The sequence below is a fragment of the Neomonachus schauinslandi genome, chromosome 15 (assembly GCF_002201575.2).
Source record: "Neomonachus schauinslandi chromosome 15, ASM220157v2, whole genome shotgun sequence".
NCBI classification, from domain to species: Eukaryota; Metazoa; Chordata; class Mammalia; order Carnivora; family Phocidae; genus Neomonachus; species Neomonachus schauinslandi.
Window position 1 is genome coordinate 37,439,371 of NC_058417.1, and position 21,645 is coordinate 37,461,015.

The following is a 21,645-nucleotide window of genomic DNA, read 5'->3' on the forward strand; positions in this document are numbered from 1 at the left end:
CCCCCCCCCCCCCCCCCCCCCGCACCCGCACCTGCCGCCTGCCGGTGGGGATGGGCACACACTTCGCTTCCTGTTCCCTCTCTTCCCAGGACCTACAGCCCGCGCTCCTTGTTCAGTTGCCAACTGACAGCTGCCTAGCCTCCCTTCCCGGTACAGCCCTGAATCTGATGCAAGAATCTCGGGGGTCATAAGAGCCTGAGGTTCAGGGAACGGTTTGGAGGCCGTGATGCAGCCCTGAGGGGTAAAGCCCCAGCTCTTCACTTTCAAAAGGAGGGACAGGGCGCCTGGGTGGCTCAGTCGTTAAGCGTCTGCCTTCGGCTCAGGTCATGATCCCAGGGTCCTGGGATCGAGTCCCACATCGGGCTCCCTCCTCGGGGGGAAGCCTGCTTCTCCCTCTCCCACTCCCACTGCTTGTGTTCCTGCTCTCGCTATCTCTGTCTCTGTCAAATAAATAAATAAAATCTTTAAAAAAAAAAAAAAAAAAGGAGGGACAGATTTGCTTCTCAGGAGTGGGTGGGCTTCTGGTCAAAATCAGGGAGTTCCTCACAGAGGGACAGGAAAATCAGGTTCTAACTGTACGAATACAAAATAATCCCAGTTGGAGCCTTTCTTAAGCAGTGAGGACATTATTTTATTTAATTTAATCCTCTGTGTGTATAAAATCCCATTTTCGAGTTGATAAAACTGAGGCTCAGAAAAGCAAAGTAACATATAAAAAAAAAAAAAAAGAAAAGAAAAGTAACTTGTCCAAGAAATCCAGAGCCCCTCCTCTTCTCTACCTACAGTTGCTGGGCTATAAGCCAGGGCTGGACCGCCAGCCCCAAGTGTAACCAGACGCAGAGGAATTGAGGGAAGAGACTCTTTCTTGCACCTCTCCCGGGTCGTTGCTGCTTTTGGCACCCCTTCTTGGGGCAGTGCCAACGTGTCAGGAGATGGGGTCAGGTCCTTCCTAGCTCCCCATTGCTGCTTCCAGAACATCACTCGGCCACTTTTTTGCAAAAGCCCCTGCTCCATCCGCTTGTGCCGCCCTCCCCCCCTTCATGAGTGCTGTTCACTGACATCCCAGCACCGCTTCTCACTTGTTGAGGCCTTTTGGCATCCCAATTCCTAGTGCACACCGGGCAACTGTGAAAGTCCCAGCGTCTCCCTCCATTCTACAACCTTCACATGTCAACTCTCATTCTCCTCTGCCTGAATCCTTGTTCCCATCTTGGACACCGTCATCACCCCTAAGGGCTCGCATTATCCTTTCCGAACTTGTCTTCTGCTCCCTTTGTTAAACTGTTCCTCAGACAACTGCTCTTCAATCCCCAGTCAACTGACCCTGAGATGTTTTTCCCACCTGTCAGCCCCCTTGTGTCTTCATTCTCTTCCCTTTTTCAGCCCAGAGTCTCTGCTTTATCAGATCATTTTAACTTCTTACCCTCTGTCTTTTGTGGTTACACTTGCCTGGCAAAACCCTAACCCTGGACCTCTGATGCAAGAAGGCTGTCTTAAGGGGTGCCTGGGTGGCTCAGTTGGTTAAGCATCCGCCTTCAGCTCAGGTCATGATCTCAGGGTCCTGGGATCCAGCCCCACGTCGTGCCCTGCATCAAGCTCCACATCATCGAACCCCCAAATCAAGCCTGCTACTCGCTCTCCTTTTGCCCCTCCCTTCCTTGTGCTTTCTCTTGCTCTGCTCTCTCTCTCTCAAATAAATAAATAAAATCTTAAAAAAAAAAAAAAGAAGGCTACCTTAGCACATATGTTTGCCACTCAAAAATCCTTTTAAAATGACAGAGAAGGGCGCCTGGGTGGCTCAGTCATTAAGCATCTGCCTTTGGCTCAGGTCATGATCCCAGCGTCCTGGGATCGAGCCCCGCATCGGGCTCTCTGCTCAGCGGGAAGCCTGCTTCTCCCTCTCCCACTCCCCCTGCATGTGTTCCTGCTCGTGCTCCCTCTCTCTCTGTGTCAAATAAATAAATGAAATATTTAAAAAAATGACAGAGAAAAAATATACTAGAGTTTTAAAGCAGATTAGACTATACTAATGGCAAAACCCAACAGAGAAGAGGAATCCATCATCCCATAGAGGAAGTCACTAAAAGTGTGAATCTTCCATAAAAGAACCCTAGATTTCCTGCTAATGTCAGGAACAAGGCAAGCATGTCACTCTCATCATCTCTGTTCAACATTGTGCTGAGGTTCTGGCCAGTGTTCTAAGGCAATAGTCAAAGGGCATCCAGAATTGAAAAGAAGAAGTAAAACTGTTTCCAAGATGGCATGAATTTCCATGTGGAAAATCTGGTGGAATCTAAAACATAGCTGTTGGAACTAATATGTGTGTTTAGCAAGATTTTAAGTATAAGATCAACATATAAAATCAATTGTATTTCTTTTTTTTTAAGATTTTATTTATTTATTTGACAGAGAGAGAGAGAACACAAGCAGGGGGAGTGGGAAAGGGAGAAGCAGGCTCTCTGCTGAACAGGGAGCCCAACACAGGCCTTGATCCCAGGACCCTGGGATCATGACCCGAGCCAAAGGCAGACACTTAACAACTGAGCCACCCAGGTGCCCCAAAATCAATTGTATTTCTATATACTAGCAATGAACAACTGGAAATAGAAATTTAAAAAAATAATATCATGTACAGTAGCATCAGAAAATATTAAGTACTTAGGGAAAAGACTGATAAAGAATATTCAAGACCTACACACTAGAAACTACAAAACTTTGCTCAGAGACCTCAGTAAATGAGAAGCTATACTATGCTCATGGATCAGAAGACTCAATACTTGTCAAGATGTCAGTTCTTCCCAAACTGATGTATAAATTCAACACAATCCCAGTCAAATACCCAGCAGCCTTTTTTTTATAGAAATTGAAAAGTTGATTCTAAAATTCTTATGGAAATACAATGGATTTAGGATAGCCAAAACAACTTTGAAAAAGAAGGTGGGGGAGTTGAAGGGCGCTTTCCCCTGGCTGGCAGCGCTGAGGCCACCCATGGCTGGAGTTACTGTAAAAAAATGTGAACCAGCAGGGGTTCATCAGAGCTCAGGCAGCCTTCCTCAAAAAGCTTGGGAAGCTGAAGTTTCCTAAATAGGTGAACACAGTCAAGCTGCCCGAGCATAAAGAGCTTGTTCTCTGCGATGAGAGCTGGTTCTACAGATGAGCCACTTCCACAGAGCAGTGCCTGTATCTCTTGGGCTGTACCAGGTTGGCTCCATGACCAGGATCTATGGGAGACATCAGAGAAACAGCGTCATGCCTAGCCACTTCAGTCAAGCTCCAAGAATGTGCCACACAGGGTCCTCCAAGCCCTGGAGGTAAGTTACAGACAAGAACCAAGATGGGGGCCACAAACTGACACCTCAGGGACAGAGGTCTGGACAGAATTTCTGGACAGATGGTGACTGCCAACAAGAAGCATTAGAACAAATGCTGGGTTGCTTCATTTGTGGAAGAAAAAACAAGTTGAAGAACTTACACTACTTAATTTCAAGATTATTAGAAAGCTACAGTAATCAAAGTAGTAAGTATCCTGTTGGCATCAAGATAGACAAATAGACCAAGGGGAAGAGAATAGAAGGTCTATAAATAGACCCATGCATATATGGGCAATTGATTTTCAACAAAGATGCAAAGGCAGTCTAGTGGGACAAGGATAGTCCTTTCAACAAATATCCTGGAGTAAATGAATGTCTATGTTCAAAATAAAATAACTCACACTGTATACAAAAATTAACACATAGTGGATCCTAGACCTAAACATAAGCCTGAAAGTATAAAACTTCTAGAAGAAAACATAGGAGAAAATCTTAGAGATCTTGGGTTAGGCAAAAATTTCTTAGATAAGAACACCATAAAATAAAAAAAAATTGAGGGGCACCTGGGTGGCTCAGTTGTTGGGCGTCTGCCTTCGGCTCAGGTCATGATCCCAGGGTCCTGGGATCGAGCCCCGCATCAGGCTCCCTGCTCTGCGGGAAGCCTGCTTCTCCCTCTCCCACTCCTCCTGCTTGTGTTTCCTCTCTCGCTGTGTCTCTCTCTGTCAAATAAATAAAATCTTAAAAAAAAAACAACTATAATGAGCTATCACTATTAGAATAGCTAAAAATTTTTTTCTTTGATGACAATACTAAGTGTTGGTGAGACTGTGGAGCAAGTGGAGCTCTCCTACACTGCCAGGGAAAGGTAAAATGGTACAACCACTTTGGAAATCAGTTTGCCAAGATCTTAAAATGTTAAACAGACATTACCCTATGACCAGCTATTGTACTCCACAAACTATTTACCCAAAAAATATGAAAGCATATAATCATACAAAGGTTTGTATGTTGCAAGATTTATTTGTAATAGCCAAGAGATGGAAACCCAAATGTCCATCAAAAAAATGAATGAATAAGGGCACCGGGCTGGCTCAGTCAGAACATGTGACTCTCGATCTTGGGGTCATGAGTTGGAGCCCTATGTTGGGTGTAGAGATTACTAAAAAATAAATAAATAAGTTTTATTTTTTTTTAAGTGGATGAATAAACAAATTAGAACATGTTCATACATGGGGCGCCTGGATGGCTCAGTCGGTTAAGCGTCCGACTCTTGGTTTCAGTTCAGGTCACGATCGCAGGGTCCTGGGATAGAGCCCCATGTGGGGCTCCTTGCTCAGCACAGGGTTTGCTTGCCCCTGTCCCTCTGCTCCTCCCCCTGCTCATGCTCTCTCTCTCTCTCTCGCTCTCTTTCCATCTATCTCTAAAGTGAATAAATAAAATCTTTAAAAAAAAAGAACATGTTCATACAAAGGAATATTACCTAACAATAAAAAGCAATGAGCAACTGATACACATAATAACATAGATGCATCCCAAAGTGATTATGCTAAGTCAAAGGAGACAGACAAAAAAGAGTATATTTACACTGTTTGATTCCATAGAGATATCAAATCTAGAAAATGCAAACCAATCTATAGTGACAGATAAACACATCAGTGGTTGTCTAGAGATGAGGGGAGGGGGTGGAGAGGGGTGGGAGTAACAGATTAAAAAGGGACACAGGGAAACTTGGGGGTGATATGGGTATGTTCATTATCTTGACTTAGTGATGATTTCACAAATGTACTCATATGTGAAAACTTAAACAGTACCTTTTAAAAATGCGTGGTTTATTGTAGTGTCAATTATTCTTCAACAGAGCTATAAAAGGGTAATTAAAAAGAAGCAATAATCAGATAAAACAAAAGAGTTAATCCAAAAAAAAAAAAAAAGAAATGAGGTATAGATATTGGGAAAAAGCAAAATCATCTCTACATGCAGATTATATTATTATCTACTTAGAAGAGTCAAAGATTCCACTGAAGCTTTATAAATCTTATCAGCAAGTTCAGTAAAATGGCCAGTTAAAAGAAAAATATAGAAAAATCAATAGTTTTCTTTTTTACCAACAAAAACCAATTTTAAAATGTTTAAAAAATGATTTTATTCATAACAGCAATTACAACTATGAAATATATAGGAATAAATTTTACCAGGGACAAACTAGAAGATGAGTAAATGGAGAGATATATGTCATTTTCTCACAATGGAAGAATACTTTGGTAAGTCTGTCAGTTTTCTCAAAATTACTCTATAAATCCAATGCAACTTGAGTTTGAAATTCCAATAGAATTTTTTAACTGAAACTAGAAAAGATAATTCTAAAATTCATCTGGAAGGGTAAATGACTACCAAGAGAAAAAAAAAAAAAGATAAATAAGGAAAAGGGGCTGAGTGGGAATTGCTTGCATTACCACTAATCCAAATGTACCATAAAATAGTAGGTATTATCGTAAGAATAGGATTTGTCTTCACACATAGTAGGTACTTCACAAACATTTGTAAAATGATCAAGTAAATCAATAAGCTAACAGATCAATAGAACAAATAGTCCAGAAGCAGTATCAAAACCCTTTTTCATATAGTGAATATTGTAATTGTAAACCTTTATCACATATCTCTATTAAATATGTCCTTGATGTCCATGAGCACCTCAAAGTCAACATGCCCTAGATTGACCTAACCACATTTCCTCCCTCTCCAAGCTCCCCATCTCTATTCCTGCTCCTCTTCCTACTTCACAGTTCTGCCAAATCACTCAAATAGAAAGAGTGGTCACCCTGGATCCCTTTCTCCCCCTCACGCTCTCATTCAGTTTTACTTTCTAAGATATCGGTCTCCACCTCCCACCACAGAGGAATTTAGCACATGATAAAAACAGCAAGGAAGGGACACAGTGCTGGAACAAGTGGCTATCTATGGAAAAGAAATACTTAAGTTAAATCCATATATAAAAATGAATTCCAGATGGATTAAATATCTAAGTATAAAGAGTTAAACTATAAAATACATGAAAGAAAGGGGCACCTGGCTGGCTAAGTTGGTGGAGCATGAGACTCTTGATCTCAGGGTTGTGAATTCAAGCCACATATTTTGTGTAGAGTTTACTTAAAGAAAGAAAAGAAAAGAAAAGAAAACACTTGAAAGAAATAGACAAGGACGCTCTTTATAATTTAGGGATGGGAAGGACTTTTTATAAGACGTGGAAGTCATAAACCACAAAGAAAAACAGCAACAGATTTGGTTATAGTAAGAAGCACCACAAAGTTAAAAACTGAATGCTAGATGGGGAGTATTTGCAACATTTAAGACATAGATGAGGTTAATTACTATCCCCATTATCCATTATCCATTATCCTTTCTTCTAGCAACCATCCTCCCCCAGCCCATATCCCCTGGAGAACCACTCCTCGCCTACTCTATGGCATGTGGTTTGATGGGGCTGGCCCGCCTCCCAGTTCCTGGATGAGGCATATGACCTAGGCTTGACCAGTCAGTGTATTCCATCCTCCCTCAAGCAAATTGATTGGTTTAGGGCAGGGTGTGTGATCTAAATGAGGGTCAAATTAGAGACCACACTATGACTTTTCTAATCTCTCAGAAAAGAAGACCAATGGAGTGTGTCTGGAATTTCTATGGCCATCTTTTTTTTTTTTTTAAGATTTTATTTATTTCTTTGACAGAGAGAGACACAGCCAGAGAGGGAACACAAGCAGGGGGAGTGGGAGAGGGAGAAGCAGGCTTCCCGCAGAGCAGGGAGACTGATGTGGGGCTCGATCCCTGGACCCTGGGACCAGGACCCTGGGACCATGACCTGAGCTGAAGGCAGACACTTAACAACTGAGCCACCCAGGCTCCCCTTCTATGACCATCTTGACTTCATATGGAAGAGCTTATCTGAGAATAAAACCAAAACAAAGGAAATCAAAGCCATGTACTGCTGAAAGATTTATGAAGACAAAGTCTGGGCACCTGGACCTAGCTGTGCCTAAGGTGAGCTGCCCCTAGGAATTTAGTTATGTGAGCCAATAAAGCCGTCCAGCCTTCTTTTTTCACCAAAGCCAATTTGAGTTTTATTTCTGTCCCTTGCAAACCAGAGCAATTCTAAAATTTAATCTATCCTTAAAAACATTTACTCAACTGTTGTTCAGGTGAAAAAATTTTCAGAAAACTATACATAAATGTTATTCTGTTTTTAATTTTTTTTTTTAATTTTAAGTAGGCTCCACAACCAATGTGGGGCTTGAACTCATGACCCTGAGATCAAGAGTCATATGCTCTACTGACTGAACCTGCCAGGCGCTCCTATTCTGTTTTTAATTTTAAAATACGTATCTATGCATATAAAAAGGTCTGGAAGGACACATACACACACACACACACACACACACACTATTAGCAGTCTTAATCCCTAAGGGAGTGGCAATGGAGGCCAAGGAAATGCAATTTTAACCCTACACATGAGCTTTATGATTTGAATTTTTCCAAAGAGCATTGAATCATTCAATCAACAAATATTTATTAAGTACCTATTCTGACTGTTCTAGGCTGGGGGCATAGCACTAAATAAAACAAATAAAACCCTTGCTTTTCTGGTAGGGAGAGGCATCATTATTTTTTTAAGATTTTCTTTATTTATTTGAGATGTAGAGAGAAAGAGCATGAGCAGGGGGAGGAGCAGAGGGAGAAGGAGAAGTAGACTCCCCGCTGAGCAGGGACCCCCCCCCCCCCCGATGAGGGGCTCGATCCCAGGACCTTGGGATCATGACTTGAGCCAAAGACAGACAGACGCTTAACCAACTGAGCCACCCAGGCACCCAAGGCATCATTATTTTTTTAAAAATTATCTTAGGGACGCCTGGGTGGCTCAGTCGGTTAAGCATCTGCCTTCAGCTCAGGTCATGATCCCAGGGTCCTGGGATCGAGTCCCGCATCGGGCTCCCTGCTCCGTGGGGAGCCTGCTTTTCCCTCTGCCTCTGCCTCTATCTCTCATGAATAAATAAATAAAATCTTTAAAAAAAAATAAAAAATAAAAAATAAATAAAAATTATCTTAAAAAGTAATTAATCCAGGGGTGCCTGGGTGGCTCAGTCAGTTAAGCATCTGCCTTCAGCTCAGGTCCTGATCTCAGGGTCCTGGGATCCAGCCCGCATTGAGCTCCCTGCTCAGCAGGGAGTCTATTTCTCCCTCTCCCTCTGCTCCTCCCCCTGCTCATGCTCTTTCTCTCTACCTCTCAAATAAATAAATAATATCTTTTAAAAAATTAATTAATCCAATTCTGCTTTCAGTGTGCCTGCGTCCTGGCTTCTGAGTATCACTAGAGAAAAGCACACAACTGAGAAGATGAGGACCAAAGAAATGGAAAACAAATGTTCAATAAAATCTACAAAGCCAAAAATTGGTTCTTTGGAAAGACCACTAAAATTGATTTTAAAAAATGTAGCAAGGGGGCACCTGGGTGGCTCAGTTGGTTGGGTGGCTGCTTTCAGCTCAGGTCATGATCCTGGAGTCCCCGGATCGAGCCCCGCGTCGGGCTCCCTGCTCGGCGGGGAGTCTGCTTCTCCCTCTGACCCTCCTCCCTCTCATGCTCTCTGTCTCTCATTCTCTCTCTCTCAAATAAATAAAATCTTTAAAATAAAAAAAAAATGTAGCAAGGAAGATGAGAGAGAGAGAAAACATATAACTACTATTAGGAATACAAATGGAAGCATTACTACAGATCCTATAGATGTTAAAAAGATAAGAGGGTATTACAAACAACTTCATGTCAACATTTGAAGATTTAGATAATGTGAGAAATTCCTTTAAAAGCACAACTCATGAAAAATGTCACAGGAACACCCAAAAATGTCATAAAAATATTCTGATTTTTGAGATCACAATAGGCCTATGTATCTGTTAAAAGAAATTGAATCTTTAATTTAAAATCTTCCACAAAGAAAACTCCAGACCCAGATGGCTTCACTGGGGAATTCTTCCAAACATTTAAAGAAGAAATAATACCATTTTACACAAATTCAACAAATAGAGGGGGAAAAAAGAACATTTTCCAACTCATTTTACGAGACTTGACTAACCTTGATACCAAAACCTGGCAAGGATAGTACAAGAAAGGAGAATTACAGCCAATATCTCTCATAAACATAGATGCAAAATCCAACACGAAAATGCCAAATCAAATTTAGTAATTTTTTAAAAGGCAATTCATAGTAAAGACCAGATGCAGTTTTGTCCAGCAATGAAGGTTGATTTAATGTTCCAAAATCAACCAATGTAACTACCCACATTAACAAAATTAAGTAGACAAACTATCTGACCATTTTAATAGAAATAGAAAAAGCTTTTGATAAAATTGAATACCCATTCTTGAGAAAACTAGAATAAAAGGGAATTTGATAAAGGATCTCTCAAAAAAAACTTTACAGTTGGGATGCCTGGATAGCTCAGTTAAGCCTCTGACTCTTGATTTCAGCTCAGGTCATGATTTCAGGGTCATGAGATCCAGTCCCACACTGGGCTCCATACTGGGCATGGAGCCTGCTTAAGATTCTCTCTCTCACTCTCCCTCTGCCCCTTCCCCCATCTCTCTCTCTCCCTTAAAAATCAAAAACTTATAGTTGACATTATATTTAATATTGCAATATCGAGTGCTTTTCCCCTATATTAGGCACAAATATCCTTGCAGCCTTGGGGTAGGCACAAATATATTAGGACAAAAAAGTACTAGCCATACAAGAAAAAAGTGATAAAGTGGACTTAATTAATATTACTAATTTCTGCACATCAAATAATACCCTTACAAGATGAAAAAGTAAACTACACTTGATACAGAACCTATACACAGAATAAGTGAATAACTTCTATAATCCAATAATAGAAAGACAAGCAATCCAATTTTTTAATAGGCAGAAGACTTGAAGAGACAAAAGATATTGGAATGGAAATAAGCAAATGGAATGGAATAGAAATAAGTAAATGAGGGGCACCTGGCTGGCTTAGTCAGTAGAGCATGCGACTCTTGATCTCAGGGCTGTGAGTTCGAGCCCCATGTTGGGTGTAGAGATTACTTAAAAAATAAAATAAAATCTTTACCAAAAAAAAGGAAATAAGCAAATGAAAAGATGTTCAACATCATCAGTCACCAGTGAAATTCAAATTAAAACCACAACAGAATGTACAACAGAATGACTACAATCGAAGTTTGAAAATATTACACACTGGCAACATGTGGGCAACAAGAACATTCCTACAGGTAAAATAGTACAACCACTTTGGAAAACAGTTTAGTAATTAAACAGAAACAGACTTAGGGGCGCCTGGGTGGCTCAGTTGTTCGGCTCGGGTCATGATCCCGGGGTCCTAGGATTGAGGCCCGCATCGGGCTCCCTGCTCAGTGGGAAGCCTGTTTCTTCCACTCCCCTTGCTGGTGTTCCCTCTCTTGCTGTCTCTCTGTCTCCCTCTGTCACATAAATAAATAAAATCTTAAAAAAAAAAAAAGAAACAGACTTATACATATATCATCACGTAATTTACAGCAAAGATCGAACTACAAATCAGTGGAGAAATGATGGTGCTTTTCAATAAATGGTGCTAGAGTAATTGGATAGCCACATAGAAAAAAGGGAATCTTGGTTCCTGTCTCAAACATACTCCCAAAATTCATTTGAGATGGATCATAGACTTAAGTGGGAAAAATAAAAGCAATAAAGCTTATAGAAAAAAAATCATGGATATTTTCATGGCCTTGGAGTAGACAAAGATGTCTTAATCAGGACATAATAACTGCTAAACATAAAGGATTAATGTATTTGACTTATTAAAATTAGAAAACTGTTCATCAAAAGACACTATAAAGAAAGTTGATAAAGAAGATGTGATACACACACACAATGGAATATTATTAGGCCATAAAAAAGAATGAAATCTTGCTATTTGCAATGACGTGGATGGAGCAAGAAAAGTATTATGCTAAGTGAAATAAGTCAGAGAAAGACCAATACCATATGATGTCACTCATATGTGGAATTTTTTTTAAAAGATTTTATTTATTTATTTTGACAGAGAGACAGAGAGAGGGAACACAGGCAGGGGGAGTGTGAGAGGGAGAAGCAGGCTTCCTGCTGAGCAGGGAGCCTGATGCGGGGCTCCATCCCAGGACCCTGGGATCATGACCTGAGCTGAAGGCAGACGCTTAACGACTGAGCCACCCAGGCGCCCCCATATGTGGAATTTAATAAACAAATGAACATGGGGGGAAAAAAGAGAAGCAAACCAAGAAACAGACTCTTAACTATAGAGAACAAACTGATGGTTACCAGAGGGGAGGTGGTCGGGGGCTTGGGTTAAATGGGTAATGGAGAGTAAGGAGTGCACTTGTCACGATGTGCACCAGGTGATGTATGAAAGTGTTGAATCACAATATCGTACACCTGAAACTAATATAACACTGTGTGCTAACTGGAATTAAAATTTAAAAACTTGGGGTGCCTGGGTGGCTCAGTCGTTAAGCATCTGCCTTTAGCTCAGGTCATGATCCCAGGGTCGTGGGATCGAGCCCCGCATCGGGCTCCCTGCTCGGCAGGAAGCCTGCTTCTCCCTCTTCCACTCCCCCTGCTTATGTTCCCTCTCTCACTGTGTCTCTCTCTGTCAAATAAATAAATAAAATTTTTTAAAAAATTTAAAAACTTAATAAAAAAAGAAAGTTTAAAAAGCAAAACAAAGAATAATAAAAATACGCCTACTAATTAATAAAAAAATCACACAATCCAAGTTTTTAAAAATACACCAAACATTGGAAACCACTTCCCAAAAAAGGATATCCAAATATCCAGCAATTACAAATGGGTGAATACAAATGAATACACATATGAAAAAGTGCTCGAATTGCTAGGCATCAGGAAAATGCAAATTATAACCACAGTGAGATACCAGGGCACATCTCTAAGTATGGATAACATTTTAAAAACTGAAAATTTATGATGGGGTGTAAATTGGTGTAATCACTCTGGAAAACTCTTCGACAGCTTCTACGCAGGAAAGACAGCCTATCTTATGATCTAGCAACTCAACTCCTAGGTACATAGACAAGAAATATGAATGCTTATTTTCAGCAAAAAACAAAACAAAACAGAACAGCCCAAAATGGGAACAAACCAGATATCCATCAATAGTGGAACAGCTAAATTGTGTTAGAGTTATATGGTGGCATTCTATGCATGAAAATGAATGAAATAGGGTGCCTGGGTGGCTCAGTTGTTAAGCGTCTGCCTTCGGCTCAGGTCATGATCCCAGGGTCCTGGGATCGAGCCCCACATCGGGGTCCCTGCTTGGCGGGAAGCCTGCTTCTCCCTCTCCCATTCTCCCTGCTTGTGTTCCCTCTCTCGCTGTTAAAAAACAAACAAACAAACAAATCTTTAAAAAAAAAAAAGAAAATGAATGAAATACTGTTACTACAACAGTGTGGGTGCATCTCACAGATGTAATGTTGAGTGAAAGAAACAGACACAAAAGAATATGGACCAGGGGCACCTGCCTGGCTCAGTCGGAAGAGCGAGCGACCCTTGATCTCAGGGTTGTGGGTTTGAGCCCCACATTGGGTATAGAGATTACTAAAAAAAAAAAAAAAAAAGAATATGGACATATAATTCCATTCATATGAAGTTCAATAGTAGGCTCCCCAAAAAGAGACAAATCTATGGTAATAAAAATCAGAAACATGGCTACACGTGAAGAGGAGCCTCTGGAGGATGCTTCTTCTGGGATTTGAAATGGTCAGTATCTGGATATGGGATTGGTTACACCACATACCTGTGGAAAAAAACATCAATTACTGATTCAATTACTGTAAGATGTGTCCACTTTACTGTGTGCATGTTATAACTCCATTTAAAAGTTTTTAGGGAGGGGCTCCTGGGTGGCTCAGTCGGTTAAGCGGATGCCTTCGGCTCAGGTCATGATCCTGGGGTCTTGGAATCGAGCCCCACATCCGGCTCCCTGCTCAGCAGAGAGCCTGCTTCTCCCTCTCCCTCTGCCTGCCACTCTGCCTACTTGTGCTCTCTCTCTATCTCTCTGTCAAATAAATCTTAAAAAAAAAAAAGAGAAAAAAAAGTTTTTAGGGACACCTGGGTGGCTCAGTTGGTTAAGTGTCTGCCTTCGGATCGGGTCATGATCCCAGGGTCTTGAGATGGAGTCCCCATCGGGCTCCTTGCTCAGCAGGGAGCCCAATGGGAACTCGACCCTAGGACCCTGGGATCACGACCCGAGCCTAAGGCAGTCCCTTAACCAACTGAGCCACCCAGATGCCCCTAAATAAAATCTTTTTTTTTTTAATTTTTTAAAATAAAAGTTTTTAAAAGGTAGTAGTAAGGGGGCGCCTAGGTGGCTCAGTTGGTTAAGTGTCTGTCTTTGGCCCAGGTCATGGTCTCGGGGTCCTGGGATGGAGCCCCACGTGGGGCTCCCTGCTCAGCGAGGAGCCTGCTTCTCCCTCTCCCTCTGCCCCTTCCCCCTGCTCGTGCTCTCTCTGTCTCTCTCTCAAATAAATAAATAAAATCTTTTTTTAAAAAAAGGTAATAGTAAAATGTTATTAATTACTATATGCTACCAAATTTGTAAATTTAGAAGTGGGAATATTCTTTAAAAAGCACAGCTTATAAAAACTGAAACAAGAATAAATAAAAAATCTGACTCGTCCCATAGCCATTAAGAAAATTTAATCAGTAATTGAAAGCCTAGTCACAAATTAAGCTCCAGGCCCAGATGGCTTCGCCAGCGAATTCTTCTAAATGTTTAAGGAAGAGATATAAAAATTACAACAAACTCTTCCATGATTAGAAAGAAAAGAAGAACTTCCCAATTCACTTATGAGGCCACTGTAACCTTGACTTTGAAATGTCATAAAGATATTACAAAGAAAAGAAAATCATAGGTCAGCCTTTCTCATGAGCAGAAATGGGAAAAAATCTAAACAGAATATTAACAAACCTAATACAGTAATATATAAAAAGAATAATACATAGCTACCAATTGGGTTTATTCTAGGAATGCAAGTTTGATTTAATATTAGAAACCAATGTTGTTCATCTCCTTACCAAAATAACATGCAAAACCCATATGATTATCTCAATAGAGGCAGAAGAATTTGAAAAAATTCAACATGATTTTTTTAAAAAAGAAAACTCTTAGCGAAGTGAGAAGAAAATTTCCTTAATCTGATAAATGCCAAAATATCAGAAGCATTCCTCTGAGATAGGAAACAAGACAAGGATGTCTCTATTGCCCTCTGCAACGCTATGCTAGAAAATTCTACAAGAATTAAAAAGGAAGATATAATCATTGTTATTCACACACAATATACCAGCATACGTGGAAAAATATATATAATACAAATATGAATTCTAAATTAGTTAACAGTATTGGTGAAATCTTCTGTATTCTTACTGATTTTCTATTTGTTTTATCAGTTATTGAGGGGGGGGGCATTAAAATTTCTTTTTTTTTTTAAAGATTTTATTTATTTATTTGAGAGAGAGAATGAGATAGAGAGAGAGAGCATGAGAGGGGGGAGGGTCAGGGGGAGAAGCAGACTCTCTGCTGAGCAGGGAGCCCGATGTGGGACTCGATCCCGGGACTCCAGGATCATGACCTGAGCCGAAGGCAGTCACTCAACCAACTGAGCCACCCAGGTGCCCAAGGGGGAGGGGGCATTAAAATTTCTGACTATACTTGAGAAAATGTCTATTTCTCCTTAGAGTTCTATCAGGTTTATGTATTTTGAAGCTTTTTTTTTTTAAGGTTTTATTTATTTATTTGACAGAGAGAGACACAGTGAAAGCAGGAACACAAGCAGGGGGAGTGGGAGAGGGAGAAGCAGGCTTCCCGCTGAGCAAGGAGCCCGATGTGGGGCTTGATCCCAGGACCCCGAGATCATGACCTGAGCCGAAGGCAGATGCTTAACGACTGAGCCACCCAGGTGCTCCTATTTTGAAGCTTTGTTGCTAGATGAATAGACCTTTAGAATTGTGTCCTCTTGTGGAAATGACCTTCTTACTAGGAAATGGCCTTCTTCATTGTTTGGTTACAATCTTTGCTCTATCACAGATTTTGTCCGATATTATTATAGATTTTTCTTATTGTTTTTTAAAGATTTTATTTATTTGAGAGAGAGCACAAGTGAGAGGGAGGGGCAGAAGGAGGGGAGGAGCAGGCTCCCCGCTGAGCAGGGAGCCCGGATGCTGCAGGGGATTCAATCCCAGGACCCTGAGATCATGACCTGAGCCGAAGGCAGACGATTAACCCGCTGAACTACCCAGGTGCCCCTTAATATAGACTTTTCAATTAGTGTCTGTATGGCATACCCTATATTAATATAGCCACTCCAGCACCATTTTGATTAGTGTTAGCATGGTGTCTTTTTTACTTTTCACCTACTTGTGTCTTCGTTTTTAAAGTGGGTTTCCAGGTGGGTGGGGGGATGGGGTAACTGGATGACGGGCATTAAGGAGGGCACGTGATTCGATGAGCACTGGGTGTTATACGCAACTGATAAATTATTGAACACTACATCTGAAACTAAGTATGTACTATATGTTGGCTAATTGAATTTAAATTAAAAAATATAAATAAAAAATAAAGTGGGTTTCCTGTAGACAGCATATAGTTGGGTCACCCTTTTTTATCTGCCTTTTAATTGGGTTGTCTAGACAATGTATATTGATCATGATTATTGATATGGTTGGGTTTAAGTCTACCATCTTGGTTGCCACAACTGTATAAATTTCCTAAAACTCCAGTAGACCACCAGGCTCTGCCCCAGTTATCGCTCCTTTTGCTGTGGCCTGGAAACTCATTCCAGGCAGTAGGTGGGGACAACTGTAGAACTTCAGCTATGCTTCTCTTCTCTCAGGGATCACCGTCCTCTGCTGCCTGATTTCCAAAGTCCAAACCCCACTGTCTCCTGTTTTGTCTGGTTTTTCAGTTGTTTCAGGTGGGAGGGTAAACCCATTCCCTGTTACTCCATCTTGGGCCACAGTAGAAGTTCAGATCATTTATTTTGGAGATGCATCCTCCTCAATCCTGTAAAAGTTTCTTGTATTAATTTTTTGTCAATTTTCTGTCCTCTTCGTTGCTGTCTTCTCTTTCTGGAACTCCTTTTAGTCAAAGGTTGTGCCTACCGGACTGGTCCACCCACATATTTCTCTTCTTGGGAGACCCTTAGGAGCAAAGGCTTTGTGAATTTTGTCTGCAGCTTTTCATCAAACACTAGAACAACATATAATAGGTGCTCAACAAATTTCATCTCTTTCTCTTTTTGTGCTACTCCCTGAATGACTATTTTTGTTTTACCTTTCCAACCCTCTACTGTATATTTAATTTCCAAGAACCTTTTTGTATTCTCTATGGCTCCTTTTTTCACTGCATTATATTCTTTTTTTAAAATAACTACTACAAGATATTAATTATCGGGAAGGGTGTGTTTAAATTGGTTTGGGTTGGGCGCCTGGGTGGCTCCGTCGTTAAGCGTCTGCCTTCGGCTCAGGTCATGATCCCAGGGTACTGGGATCGAGTCCCACATCGGGCTCCCTGCTCAGCGGGAAGCCTGCTTCTCCCCCTCCCACTCCCCCTGCTTGTGTTCCCTCTCTCGCTGTCTCTCTCTCTGTGTTGAAAAATAAATAAAATCTTTAAAAAAAAAATTGGTTTGGGTTTTTGGTTTTTTTTAAAGAATTTTTTTAAACTTACTTAAATAATCTCTACACCCAACATGGGGCTTGAACTCACAACCCCAAGATCAAGAGTCACATGCACTTCTCACTGAGCCAACCAGGCGCCCCTAAATTGGTTGGTTGGTTTCATTTTTCTCTTTTCTTAGCTTTCCTTTTTCTTTTTTTCATTTTGTCTTTCTCTTTCATGGTGGGAGCGGAGCAGGGATGGAAATGCACCACCAAGCTCTCACTCCAAGAGAGCATTTGCCATGAGGAGTGCCATCAACTGACAAACTTTGGCTGGGACAACTTGTGGATGAACTGCAGCATTTGAACTGAGGACACACTGCCCTCAGGCAACTCCAGCCAATTGCTGAGCATGATGGGGGTAAAAGTACCGAGGTGGTTCTGCCCAGCGGGCTCCTCTAGTGGGCTGTCTTTGCTCTGGAGCTCTGCTGCACCACGGGCTGAAACTCTCTCTCTCCCCAGTCCTCCTTCCTTCCCTCTCTTTCTCGCATGCCAGTCGTGCATCGCAGTCTGAAAACTTTCCCCGTTGACTTCTGCTCCCTCTTCTCTGTGCTCTCCACAAGCATTGTGCCCGGTAAATCTCAGTAAATCTCGGTAAATCCCGTGCGCTTCTAACTCTATTTGGTGTGTTTCCCCGAGGACCCGAACTGACACAGGAGTTTTCTTCATTTGTCAGATGATCCTTGTTCAGCGATGTGTGTTTAAGGGAAGAGCACTAAAAATCAAACTGGACGTTCCATGGGCACAAGTGAGGGTTTTTTGTACTGGTGATTTTGCTTTTTAGTGATTGGGCAAAGAGCCAGCCATTTCACCGGGAATGCTCCAAATGTTAGTATAGGGAATTTTTCTCTAGAGCCTTCCATTTCTCCAGATAACAAACTTCTGGTATTCTGTCTAAACGTGGGAACCTTGTTTCTGCCTTTCTGTGCAGGGCAGCGGTGGAGGGGGTCAAAGGTTCTTCCACCTCTGCCCCTCTGTGCAGGCTGGGGCCTCCAGAGCCCCTTTCCCCTCTCATCTTCTGTCTCCCTCTGTCCTGGTCGCTACATCTGTGACTCTTCCTCAACCCTCTTCAAAGCATCCACGACTTTGCTGAAATCCTCTATCTGCTGAGATATCATTTTCTCTGTCCTTGTGGATTTATGTCTTCCCTCTTTCTTCACTACCATTTGAGTGAGCCTTTAAAAGGGAAAGGGGGTACAATTCATCACCGTTCACAAGAGGCCCCCACATCTGACTTACGTTGCCCCACTGCTGTCTTGGCTGCTTCACGGAGAAGGGACTGTAGATGGACCGGAAGCAAGAACGTCCGTCCGTCAGGAGGCCATTGCCACAGCAGAGGTGAGCGATGAGCATGAGTAGGCCTGGGATGGGGGGCTGTGGAGATGAAGAGAAGTAGATAATTCGAGACATATTTAGACAGTGGTTTTATTTTTTTTATTTTTATTTATTTATTTTTTAATTTTATTTATTTGGCACACAGAGAGACAGCCAGAGAGGGAACACAAGCAGGGGGAGTGGGAGAGGGAGAAACAGGCTTCCCGCAGAGCAGGGAGCCCAATGTGGGGCTCGATCCCAGGACCTTGGGATCATGACCTGAGCCGAAGGCAGACGCTTAACGACTGAGCCACCCAGGCACCCCTAGACAGTGGTTTTAAAAGACATCCACAAATTCTTTGCGATGCCTCCCTCCACGAGATGGAACTTCATTCTCCTCCCCGGCGAATGCAGGCTGGCCTTAGTGACTCATTCTAACAAACAGACTACAGCAGAATTAACAGTGTATGACTTCGGACACAAGATCTGAAAAGACATCGTGGCTTCCTCTTTGCTCGCTCTCTCTCTCTCTCTCTCAGATCACTTACTCCAGAGGAAACCAGCTGCCATGTTATAAGGACACTCAAGAGCGCTATAACGTCCACATGACAAGGAACGTAGGTTTCCTGCCAACCGTCAGCACTAACTTAACAGGCATGTGAATGAGCCCCTCTGGAAGCAGATCCTCCAGCCCAGGCAAGCCTTCTAAATGTCTACAGGCTCACTGGCATCTTGACTGCAGCCTCACGAGAGACTCGGAAGCCCCGCTAAGTCACTTCCGGATTCCTGACCCAAAAAAAGCATATGTTGTGTGAGATAATAAATGCTTATTATTTTAAGCCTCTGTGTTTTGGAAAGTCATCTCTTACACAGCAATACATAACTAACTAACACAGGGAGTGAGAGAGAGAGAAATCAAAGGCTTATTCTGGGTTTGGGGCTTGAGCAACTGGGCAGAGGACAGTACCGTTGACTGAAAGTAGGGAAGCCTGGGAGAGGAAAAGGACGAGGAATCACGATGTGGCTCTTGAAATGCCTTTTAGACATCGGGAGTAGAGGTATCAGGTAGATGTTGACTATTAGTCTCCAGGCTGAAGAGATTATTGAGGGCCCCTGGCATGGGGCTCATGGGTAAAGCCAGGGACACCCAAGGAGAAAAGATGAGGGGTCCTGGACCAAGCCCTGGGGCCCTCCAAACTTTAGGGGTAGGACAGAGGAGAAGGAATCAGACGAAGGAGAGGCCAGCAGGGTGGGAGGAAATCCGGAAGACAGTGGCAACTCAAAGCCAAGAGAAGAGAGAGTTGCAAGAAGGAAAGAGATCAGAGAAGGGACTGGCTGCAGACCAAGAAGTTCAGAAGAGCGGCTCCTCCCTGGTGACAGCGACTTCAAAGAAACCAGACGTTAACAGCAAGCACAGCAGTTGCCAGCTCTGGAGTGTCTACCAAATGCCTGGCACTCCGATGGCTTTTCCTGTGGAATCGTCACCATAAGTCTATGAGGTGAATATTATTGCCCCCATTACACAGATGAAGGGACTGAGGGGCAGAGAGGTTAAATAACTTGCTCAAGATCACACAGTTTGTGAAATGGCAGAGGCCAGATAGAAACTCAAGCACGTAGGATATCAAAGGCCACAACCTTGACCATAAGGTTTGGGCAGAACGCAAGGGGTCTGGCTTTTTTTTTTTTTTTTTGGCATCTCGCATTGCAAATTTCCTGTTTTTTGTGCTGGGCCCCGGGGAACCTAAGCAAATGTGAGCCCTACAGGTGGGTGTTCCCCAGAGAGTGTGCAAAGAAAGTGAGGAGGCCTCTGTAGAAACGGGAAAGACAGGACAGGGCAGGAGATCTGTGCCTTTTGACTTTAAAGGAGCAGCATGCAAATGATATTCAAAGTGATATGCAAATATATGTAAAATACATTTTCGAATGAGCATCTGTTCTTTTTGAATCAACAGCTCAAGCACTTTTGGGTGAGCCCTCCCCAGCTTTCTCCCAGAGTTGTCCAGGGTCAGGATCCCTTGCAGGGTCTATGAACTAAACTGGAGAATTAGTAGGCACCTCCTCCAAGGCAAACTGGGCTCTGGACCTGAAGGAGAGTGCTGCCCACCCTGTCCAGGTGAGTTGTTTGTTCATACATTCATCTGACACCTGTAAAATGCCTACTGGGTGCAGAGGCAGATGCTGTAGACAAGTAGAAGACTCATTATTTCTAACTTACAGGAACATACTCTAGTGGGGGAAATAAACAGATACAGCAAAGACCTCGGGATCATCTAGTGTCTAGACCAAGGCTTCTCAACTTAGCATATGGACATTTGGGGCTGGGCTTCTTTGTTGAAGGGGTTTTTCCTGTGCCTCCCAGGATGCTCAGCAGCATCCCTGGTCACTCTCTATCCATTAGATGCCAGTAGCAGCTCCCTCCCAGTTGTGACAACCAAAAATGTCTCCGGACATTGCCAAATGTCCCCTGGAGTGGGGGTGGGGGCGACCAAGACCATCCCACCAGCTGAGAACCACTGCTCAAAACGCTGAAGTCTTGCGCTCCTTGGGTGAGTCGACGTATTCAGTGAGCTTAGAGTTCACCTTCAAGGACCCAGCTTGTTCCATGTTTTTGTACTTGAACCATTGTAGAGGGCAGTCTTAAATTTCGCATCTCATTCCTTTCCAACAAACATGACCCTCCCTTAACACCCCAGGCCCCCACTCTGAGCAGGTGCTGTTACTCAGTCCAGCCCCCAGAGTTTCTTGAGGAGCATTCAAGGTCACCCCCAAACTCAGCCTTGAGCCCTTCAGGTTTGCATGTCTGCTTTTTAGCATCATTCTGCCTCTTCTTTCCTTGCCATCGAGTTGTACCTGTGGGACTGTCACACTCCTATCTCTGCCGGCCCCCATTCCTTTTGATTGGCAGCTTCCAAGAGTTAAAAAATGAGATTTTGCAGATCAGTGTTTTTCTAGCTGTGCCCTGCCAAGCACTGGGAGTCCTGAGGGGGGGCCTCTCAGGAGCCCCTAGGGGATGGCGGGAGGGGCAGGAGAGGCTTCCAGGAGGCAGGAGGTATAGAGCAGGCAGGCCTCACCAGGTCCCCACCAGTGGTTCCATCACAGCAGCTGGACTTTTCCTGGCTTTGTTTCTCTCTGTTTCTGCATGATACGCTTTGGACAAAAAGTCCCAAGTGTAAAGGCTTTTGCAAACCACTGACCTAGATGGGGAGCATTATGAGGAGCAGAGCACTCGCCAGCATGTACTCTGTCTGTGCTTT

The 21,645-nt window shown here is 42.7% G+C and overlaps 1 pseudogene; it reads left to right on the forward strand.

The window, feature by feature from the left end:
* Nucleotides 1-2,988: 2,988 nt before the first annotated feature.
* On the forward strand, nt 2,989-3,418 carry LOC110593244 (annotated as a pseudogene).
* Nucleotides 3,419-21,645: the final 18,227 nt, after the last annotated feature.